This window comes from Cervus canadensis, chromosome 1 (genome assembly GCF_019320065.1).
Source record: "Cervus canadensis isolate Bull #8, Minnesota chromosome 1, ASM1932006v1, whole genome shotgun sequence".
NCBI classification, from domain to species: domain Eukaryota; kingdom Metazoa; phylum Chordata; class Mammalia; order Artiodactyla; family Cervidae; genus Cervus; species Cervus canadensis.
The window spans coordinates 29,730,073-29,737,181 of record NC_057386.1 but is presented as its reverse complement, the minus strand read 5'-3'; positions in this window follow the sequence as shown (position 1 = coordinate 29,737,181).

Genomic DNA, 7,109 nt, shown 5'->3' with positions numbered 1-7,109 from the left:
GAAAGATTTATATTTCTTGTTTTGCAAGTTCTGGATCTTTGTAATCCTCAATGTACCCTCCCACTTTGCTTTCAGGATTATGCTTCTGTTTGGCCATGAATTTTGTAGTCATATTTTATTACTTTTAATTCTCTACTTGAATCATTACATTTTGCTTTCTTTTTCATAATCTGAACAATCTTATAATAAATTCTGTATTTTGTAGACTTTTGGATAGCAGCCATCCTGTCAATGTATGGCAAAAAACACTACAATATTGTAAAGTAATTAGCCTCCAACTAATAAAAATAAATGGAAAAAAAATAAATAAATTCTATTTTTCTCTTTTGTGAAGATGGAAAATATTACTGACATCTGGTTATTACTTCATGGAAGATATATGTCAAATTTTACTTGTGTTGTAGGATTTGATATATGTTAAAATTTACTGGCTTTATCTCCCATCCTCCTCCACACCTGAGAATTACTATCAAACATTATCTTGAATTCTTCACATTCTCCAGAACTCAGTAAGTCAAAGAAAATATATTCCATTGTTGAAGATCTCTACTTTTTAGAAAGTCATTCATCAAACTGAATCAAGATCCACCATTCTGAAAATTTCACCTCTCAAAATTCTGTGCTCCAGATCCGTAAAGAAACAGCCTTCATTTATTTTCCACCTGCTGGCTCTTTGTATATTTGTAATCAACTATCTTGTTTCCTTCTTCAGTCTCTCTCTTTACTGGGTTAATCATGCCAGTACCTTGAGATATTCCTGAGAAGACATGGCTTCCCATCTTCTTTATTATTTTGGTTCTTCTACTTTAGAAATCACTTTTAACTGTTCTTTTAAAATATGAACACAATCATATTTGATTCCTTGAGCTAACCTGTCTTGGCCTGAGGAGGTAATTTCAGTGTTGTTGTTGTTCAGTTGCTCTCGTGTCCGACTCTCTGCCACCCCGTGGACTGCAGCACACCAGACTTCCCTGTCCTTCACTGTCTCCCAGAGATAGTTCACTCAAACTCTCCCAGAGTTTGTTCACTCAAACTCATGTCCATTGAGTCAGTGATGCCATTCAACCATCTCGTCCTCTGTCACCCCATGCTCCTTCTGCCCTCCATCTTTCCCAGGATCAGGGTCTTTCCCAGTGAGTCAGCTCTTTCCATCACGTGGCCAAAGTCTTGGAGCTTCAGCGTCACTCCTTCCCATGAATATTCAGGGTTGATTTCCTTTAGGTTTGACTGGTTTGATCTCCTTGCTGTCCAAGGGATTCTCAAGAGTCTTCTCCAACACTACAGTTTGAAAGCATCAATTCTTCGGCGCTCAGCCTTCTTTAGGGTCTAACTCTTTAAGATTTGGATAATAAATAGTTTCCACCAAGAGCTACAAGATGTGTAAAAAAAAATCTCAGTGCTTCAACCCCTTTGTTTTATAGATGATAAAATAGAACCCTTGAGGGATCAAGTGACTTGGCTCATGGTCCCTTAATCCGCCATCCTTCATGGGCTTGGGCGACAGTGAGCTCTAAATTTGCCATTCCCTCTGAATAGCCTCGATGTGGAGCAGTGATGGAAGAGTCAGACCAGCAGGGAGAAAAACAGCAGCAGGCAGTCGACGAGGAGCTAGAGAATTCTCAGTGTTTTATAAACTTTTAAATTCCCAACCGCTACACTATAATTCTGTCTTGGGAGTCCATTATAAGGAAGTCATTTTGGTGACTTGGATGAGGTCCATAGGAGATGTGCCTTGACATCTAATTTGTGTGTGTGTGTGTTACAGTGAGATGCCATTAAGATTCTCGCAGCCTCTCTGGAATGTGGGGAGGGAGGACGTGTTTATTTTATAATTCCACAGTTAATGCTTCTGGTGTCTAGAACTTCCATTCATTCATTCACTCATTCATTCAAATGCATTTGATGAATGCCCATATCCATTCTGTACAACACACTGTGTTAGATGTTTTGCATTTAAAGCTAAATAATTCAAGCCTTGAATTAAACCATTAAGGTGAAGAGATTGGCCCTTCACTGTGAATTAAGGAGGCTTGCTTTTTAAACCACTTCTTTGACTTCATTTCTGAACACCAGCAAACTGAAAAAAATAACTTTTGCCTAGAAATTCAGTGCCTGCTTACAGTTTTCAAGAAACAAGCTTAAGCAATTCCTCTCCTAGGAATTTATCCTAAAGATATACTTACACATGTCCAAAAAGAGGTATGTACAAGATTATTTTCACACCACTGTTTTTAATAAAAAAAGATTAAAGATAATCTTAATATTCAGTAATAGAGAACTGGTTAATTAATGGATATACATGGGGAAAATATAGATATGAAACAGAGCCAGTATATTCTTTATAAATGATAGGGAATTACCTCCAGTGACGTAGGTGTTATCTATCTATCCATCATCCCCTCTAACTTTATATTTTGAAAAAAAATAGAAATGTTATCAGTATAATCAGATAAATAAATATATACTTTACCAGTATACTCACTAATTGGTTAGTTTTGATAACATACTTGACTTACAACTCTGTGTAATTTCCGCTGTATGTAAAAGTGATTCAGTTACACATGTATATTGTTTTTCATATTCTTTCCCATTAGGGTTTACTGCAGGATATTGAATATAGTTCCCTGTTATATAGTAGGACCTCGTCGTTTATCAGTCCTATGTATTATAGTTTGCATCTGCTAATCCCAAACTCTCAATACTTACCTCCCCCACTACCCACCTCACCTTGGCAACCACAAGTCTGCTCTGTATGTCTGTAGACTCACTCATTACTAATTGCAGACATCTTTGGGAAAGTAGTTTATTTTCAAACTGTAGAAACCATAACATTCATGGTTTGTTGTCAAACATAAATACAAAGCCACACCACCACAAACCTAAGAAATTTCTTCACATCTTCTTGGTTATCACTCACAAAAAATTGCAGCTTTTTTTTTTTTTCTTTTTTGAGATCTGATGGCTTTTTCTTTTTTTGTTGAATTTGGTTATCAGGTTTCTTTAGCTTCTGTTTATCTAGCCTACCTGCCTTCTGTATTTCATAACCGTGATCTTTTTGGAGAACACCAGCCGCTGTCTTATAGAAACTTTCATCATCTGGATTTATCTGATTGTTGTCTCACGAATACAATGCAGGGAAACATTTTTGTCAAGAAATCTGGAGATACTCTTAATTATAAGTTTCCTCATTTGGTTAATCCAGTGGCTCCCAGACTTCATTGTAATTCCCTATGCATTTAACACGTCTGATACAGACTGAATTGTATCCGCCACCCAAAAAATTCCTAAGAATGTGAGCGTAGTTGTAGTTGGGGTTTTTAAAAAAGGTAATCAAAATTAAATGAGGTTGTATGGGCAGGCTTTAGTCCAATATGACTGGTATCCTTTAAAGAAGAAGAAACTGAAACATACTAGGAGATACCAGGGTCCTCTGGGCACAGAGGGAAGCTCATGAAGAGGCAGAAGGGGAGGGCGCGCAGCCAGCCACCCGCAGGCCAAGGAGAGAGGCCTCAGGCAAAACCAACTCGGCTGTCACCTTGGACTTCCATCCAGCCTCCAGAACTGTGAGAAAATAATTTTCAATTGTTGAAGGACCCTTCCCACCACCCTGTCTCTGGTGCTTAGTTATATGGCAGTAGCAAAGGAATACAGCATCTGAGGGGTGGTCCTTGGACATGTGAATATGCCCACAACACTTCTCTCAACGGGTTCTGGTTACTCTTCACAGAAACTTGTCAAAACTTGGGTTATGTGATCTTAGATTTGAACAAGCCACTGGACTCGACTGACTCCAGTCTCTGGATTCTTGTCTGAACCAATGAGTATACTGGAGGTGGCAAAATAGTCATTTTCTAAATCCACTAATCTAATTTTATTGTCTGATATTTTTGTGAGAGGAGGGTACCACCCTCTTTTTATTATTTTCTTTTACTGTACTATACATTAATTATTTTTTACAATTCAGTATGTTATCATCCACTGCTAACATTTTTAATGCTTGGATTACTCCATACCTGACCATCAGAGGCCCCTTCATGCTGATTTGTGTGTACCTTGACATTTCTGCAGGAATCTCTGGACACTTCCTTATTTTCTGACATGGTGATAAAATATTCCAGAACTTCTTTAAAGTTTCTATGCTCTTGACCCAGAAAGAGTCATTTCCCAAGATTTCCAAGGTTTTTCTTTATTCTTTTTTTTTTTTTTAAGTAGGGAAAAGAATTTTGAAACCAAGATCTGGGCACACCCAAGAGGTACTCGTTGCTTGTGGAGTGGCCACAGTTTCAATGGTTTTCAGTGAATGGAATTAGTTTATATTAATAACTCTCATTTGTCTTCATCTGCTCAGGCTGCCATAACAAAATACCATAGTCAACTGTCTTAAATAGCAGACAGTTACTTCTCACAGTTCTGAAGGTTGGAACGTCCAAGAGCAAGGTGCTGGCCGGTTCAGTCCCCCCAGTGAAGGCTTTGTGATGGCCACCTTCAGCACTGTGTCTTCACATCCTGGAGAAAGGACAAGCTCAGGTCTTTATTCCTCTTACAGGGACGCTAATCTCATGACCAAGGCCCAACCCTTGTAACCTCGTTAAAGCCTGCTCACCTCCCAGCTGCAAACACCATCACATTGATGCTAGGGCTTTAAAATCTAAGTGGGGGATGGAGACACAAAAGTTCAATCCACACTATCATTTTAATACAGTGGCACAGGGTTTTCTTTCTCACTTTTCTCTTATCTGTGTCTCCCTGTCTCACATGAAGTGACTATACAGTCCGTGGAATTCTCTAGGCCAGAAATCTGGAGTGGGTAACCATTCCCTTCTCCAGGGGATCTTCCCAGCCCAGGGATCAAAACCAGGTCTCCCACATTGCAGGTGGATTCTTTACCAGCTGAACCACCAGGGAAGCCCAAGAATACCGGAGTAGGTAACCTATCCCTTTTCCAGGGAATCTTCCTGACCCAGGAATCAAACCGGGGTCTTCTGCATTGCAGGCAGATTCTTTACCAGCTGAGCTACCAGGGAATCCCTCTCTCACATGAGAACCTGTAATTATCAATTACATCAATTTGTCTATTTTTCTGTATTCCACAATATACTCAAAATCATTTCAGAATAACTGCCCTGTACCATTACCAAACAACAAATAAAAAGTAAAATTCAGGTTTCTTTACAGTTTTTTAAATCTTTAATACATATCTCTGTAAGTGTATAGAGTCAGAATATATTGGGTTTATAAGTTAGTGAAATTCCTTCTTCTTTCTCTGTACTGACATGATAGCAATCTGAGGCAGTCATTTTATTGGTTCTTTTATATGTGTTTAATTTTAAGATTCACTTCCAAGCTCTGTTTTAGGTGATAACAGTTGATTCAGTTCAGTTCAGTCACTCAGTTGTGTCTGACTCTTTGCAAGCCCATGGACTGCAGCACACCAGGCTTCCCTGCCCATCACCAACTCCCAGAGCTTGCTCAAACTCATGTCCATTGAGTCAATGATGCCATCCAACCATCTCATCCTCTGTCATCCCCTTCTCCTCCTGCCTTCAATCTTGTTAGTATTTGAATTAAAAGAAGGAAAATGTAAAACATTGATTTGTTGCATTTGCATAGAAATATGTGTGGAAGAACATACTAGGGATTGATCCTTGGTCTGAGAAGGAGGATTGAGAGACTGGGATGGGAGTTGCAGGGGAACTTTTCACTGTGCCCTGCTTTGTGCTTCAAAAATTGGGGATCATAACATTTATCCATTAAAAATAAGTTGAAAATTCAAAAGGAGATAATCCATCTTTCTTTCTTTCATCCACCTGCCTTGCACGCTATTTACCTGAATGTCTAGGTGCCTCAGTGGGCACAGCCTACAGGGTTCCACCTCATCCCATGAAACTCCCAATTACTAGTACTTTAACTTTCTGCCACCTCCTTGACCAGTGAATCATCCACACAGAGAGGCTGCATCTTACAGACCTTTTGAATCACTTCCCCAGGACATTTCCATGAGCCATAGAAGTGCATACTTGAGCAGTGTCTCGATGTACTTGTTAAGTTTCTTAGGAATTTTTTTAATGATTCAGTGCATTCTCTCTCTGAGCTGTCTTTTGTCACTTTCAACATCCAGCAGATGCATTTGGCTCACAGGCCGTCTTTGATTCTGAGAGATGAGGAATCTTCTATCTTTTCTGTCCTGCCTGGTTCTGGAGGTGTTTTCAGTTAAACACACTGTCTCTTTCATTTTTTTGTAGTCTTCTGTTCTCAGTTTAACCCTGGGTGCCACAGTTATATCTTTAAGACTTAGACCACTTCTGGAAACTTGGTGTCACTGCCCAAGTGAAGCAAAATTCCCAATAATAACAACCTGGGGACTCCGGCATCTCTGTTGCAGCCTCATCCTTGGTAGCAGGTTTCAGCCTGAATTGTGTGGGTTAATCTCTCCTTTGCCTTATGCCCTTGTGGCTCTCATGATAACTTGATGATTTTGGGGTGTCTATGGGAGTATGTCCATGTGCTTGTGTCTTATTACAAGGGTAATTGCATACTAGTTCCTATTCTATAACTCAGGAAATCCTAGTTATTTTTACAAACACAGAGAAATAAAACTCACAAACTTTCTGTGGGTGGAATTTAGTTGCTAGTAGCCTGGCTGGGGGCAGGGGTGGGGGAGAAGCTGGGTAATCATAGGCTGGAAACAGAGAGTCCTGTATCAAGAATCAGGTCACCTGGATTTGCACCCTGGCTTTCATCATTTTACTTTCTCATTTGTTCACACGTGCATGCACTCACTGGTTCAACAAATATTTATTATCTCCTGTATGCAAGGCACTCTTTTGTATGACCTTACTCATGCCACTTAACCTTTATGACATGTACATTTTTTTTTAAATAGGCTTGATTTTTTTCTTTTAAGAGCAGTTTTAGGTTCACAACAAAAGTAAGTGGAAGATATAGAGATTTCCTCTACAACCCCCCCCCATACACTCATGCTCAGCCTCCCCCATTATCAACATCCCCTCCAGAATGATGTATTTATTAAAAGAGTTGATGAACCTATAGTGACATGTCATTACATCCGAAGTCCATAGTTTATTTTAGGGCTCACTCATACTGTTGTA